The sequence below is a fragment of the Hyperoodon ampullatus genome, assembly GCF_949752795.1.
Source record: "Hyperoodon ampullatus genome assembly, chromosome: 7".
NCBI lineage: Eukaryota > Metazoa > Chordata > Mammalia > Artiodactyla > Ziphiidae > Hyperoodon > Hyperoodon ampullatus.
This window is the reverse complement of record NC_136920.1, coordinates 39,616,154-39,619,339: the sequence shown is the minus strand read 5'-3', so window position 1 is coordinate 39,619,339 and position 3,186 is coordinate 39,616,154.

Here is a 3,186-nt window from a genome sequence, read left to right as displayed (position 1 = left end):
TTTACTAGACAGTTGGAAGAGCTGATTCCATTCAATTGTGATGTAATCAGGAATGCTGCAGTAAGGGTGGGACTGAGTTGAGTAGTATCTGGAGGAGATACATGGGTACTGACCATCAGTTCAAGTTTCACTTGAAACTGTTTTCTTGAGGGGGTACCTGGAAGGAAGATTGTCTCTACTTTTATCCAAAGCAAGAGGATCAGAGGAGAGTTCACTGAAAAGGTGATGTTTGGGCTGAGGCTTGAGAGTTGCCTGGGTGCTAAGACCATCAGACAAGAGTATACTGGCCTTTTCTGAGACACAGCCAGGAATGTGTTTGGAAGGAGAGAGCAAGGAGCAGGGTAGAAAGGGGTGAGGTCAAGAGGTGATGGTGGGCCAGATCACTTAGGGACTTTTAGGACATTCGAAGGATTCTAAGTGGGGTGGAATAGGTGGGCCTGAAATTTGAGGACAGGGAAAAGTCAAAGAGAATTATTATTATTATTATTTTTCTTTTGCGGTACGCGGACCTCTCACTGTTGTGGCTACTCCCGTTGCTAAGCACAGGCTCCGAACGCGCAGGCTCAGTGGCCGTGGCTCACGGGCCCAGCTGCTCCGTGGTATGTTGGGTCCTCCCGGACCCGTGTCCCATGCATCGGCAGGCGGACTCTCAACCACTGCGCCACCAGGGAAGCCCCAAAAGAGGATATTTGAACGTTGGAAATTAGGGGAGCTTAAGAGGATTAGGAAACTGTATTAACGGAGCACTGGAAATTGGGTTAATGAGAGAGTTTGCTTTTTTATTTTTTTATTTTTTTTATTTGTACACATATATTTTCTGTCCTAAAATTATAACTATTCCATATACTCCATACAGTTCAAGTTGAACTTGGAGTATATTCAATATGTCTCTTTTCCCCCCCACACACTGTATTTTATTTTTATAAGGGATAAATAAACTGACACCAAGCATTGTAAATGGATGACCACAACAAGTGCAACAATGATTGCATTTACCAAACACAAAACACACTCATACTATGTCATAATATTGACATTCAGTCCAGTAATCCTCCATTATAACAGCTCCTTTGCTTGCAGTGAAAATTGATTTGTATATTTTTTGCCTCTGAGTCCTTGTGGGATTTTTTTTTTATTCAAACAGAAAGTCACAAAAATTATAATCATCCTCATCAGTTCACTCAGTGCTATGTAATTAATTTTTTTCAAATATTGATCTTTTGTTAGCACTTTTATGAATTCATCAGTTTCCCATTAGTGTTCTGAAAATGCTTATTCATTCAGTTTAGCAGTATAGTCAGTTACCAGAAACCTGTACTTGTCAGAGTCTTTTCCATGAATTCCTTGAAGATGAAAACCTTTTATAGGAACATTTTTGCAAAAGCATCAGAGTATACCCAGAACTGTCTGTAAATGACAAAAGACTTAAAAATGACCATGGTTAAAGATTTGTTGAAACTTCCTAATAATGCATTTGACAAGGAAATTTAGTTATTTCTGAGATACACATTTTAAAGTAATAACGAATTATGACTTCTAACATTATACCAGAACATATAAGATTTTTAGAAATTTCATATAATGTCTGAAACATTTATATTAACATATTTCCATACAAATAACCCAAAGAACGTTTAGTATTAGTTGTTTTTTGCTTGTTTGTTTGTTTATATGGCAGGTTCTTATTAGTCATCAATTTTATACCCATCAGTGTATACACGTCAAACCCAATCGCCCAATTCAGCACACCACCATCCACATCCCACCGCGGTTTTCCCCCCTTGGTGTCCATATGTTTGTTCTCTACATCTGTGTCTCACCTTCTGCCCTGCATCCTGTTCATCTGTTCCATTTTTCTAGGTTCAGCAGACATGCGTTAGTATATGCTTTTTGTTTTTCTCTTTCTGACTTACGTCACTCTGTATGACAGTCTCTATATCCATCCACATCTCAACAAGTGACTCAATTTCATTGTTTTTTATGGCTGAGTAATATTCCATTGTATATATGTAGCACAACTTGTTTATCCATTCGTCTGTCGATTGGAGTTTAGGTTGCTTCCATGACCTGCTTATTGTAAAGAGCGCTGCAATGAATATTGGGATGCATGTGTCTTTTTGAATTATGGTTTTCTCTGGGTGTATGCCCAGTTGTAGGATTGCTGGATCATATGGTAATTCTATTTTTAGTTTTTTAAGGAACCTCCATACTGTTCTCCATAGTGGCTCTATCTATTTACATTCACACCAACAGTTGAAGAATGTTCCCTTTTCAACACACCCTCTCCAGCATTTGTTGTTTGTAGATTTTCTGATGATGCCCATTCTAACTGGTCTGAGGTGATACCTCATTGTAGTTTTCATTTGCATTTCTCTAATAATTAGTGGTGTTGAGCAGCTTTTCATGTTTATGCATCTCTTTTTCCTAACTTTAATGAGAATGTTACTTTTGTTTCACTATTAAGAATGATCCTTGCTATTTTTTACCTTGAACTTCTTTATCTTACAAAACAAGTTTCTCTTGATGTTTTGAAAGTAAGAATTTTAAAATCATGAATGGATTTTGCATTTCCTCAAGTGCTTTTTTGGTACCTATAAGAAGATTGTAGTTAATTTATGCTGTTCCACTGTATCATGATTTAATTCATGCTGTTCAAGGCTGACACTTCTCCTCTATATCCACACTCCTGGATAGTCCTAACTATGGAGTCCACATCAAATATTGGCATTTGAGATACAAAGGTCCAGGAAAAGGCACCTTTTAATCTTCTCTTTTCCACGAAGCTTCTCAAGAAAGGAATGTTGAAACGTATGGAGCAGAAACATGCAGGTATCTTAGAGAAAGAAGCAAACACATCGCATTGATGGGATTTATGACTTTAGACAAGTGCCCATTAGAGGTGAAAGCAAGCTGTCAAGTAAAACAGTCTGGAGAGTTCCCACATCAACAGTTCGTTTTAAGCACCAAATAAATGGGCCAGAAAAATAGTGTTGGTGGAGTGTAGAGGACAGTCTTTACGGAGACCTAGGGTTTTTAGAGAAGATTCTCTCAAGGAAGAGATTCTTCTGGAAGGCAAGGATTGTAATTTAGATAAGGGTAAGAGAACAAAACTGAGGGAGGAAGCACATGGAGTCAGGGACAATGGCTAGACGGATTTGACTGAAGCTGGGAGTTTGTTTAAGGAAC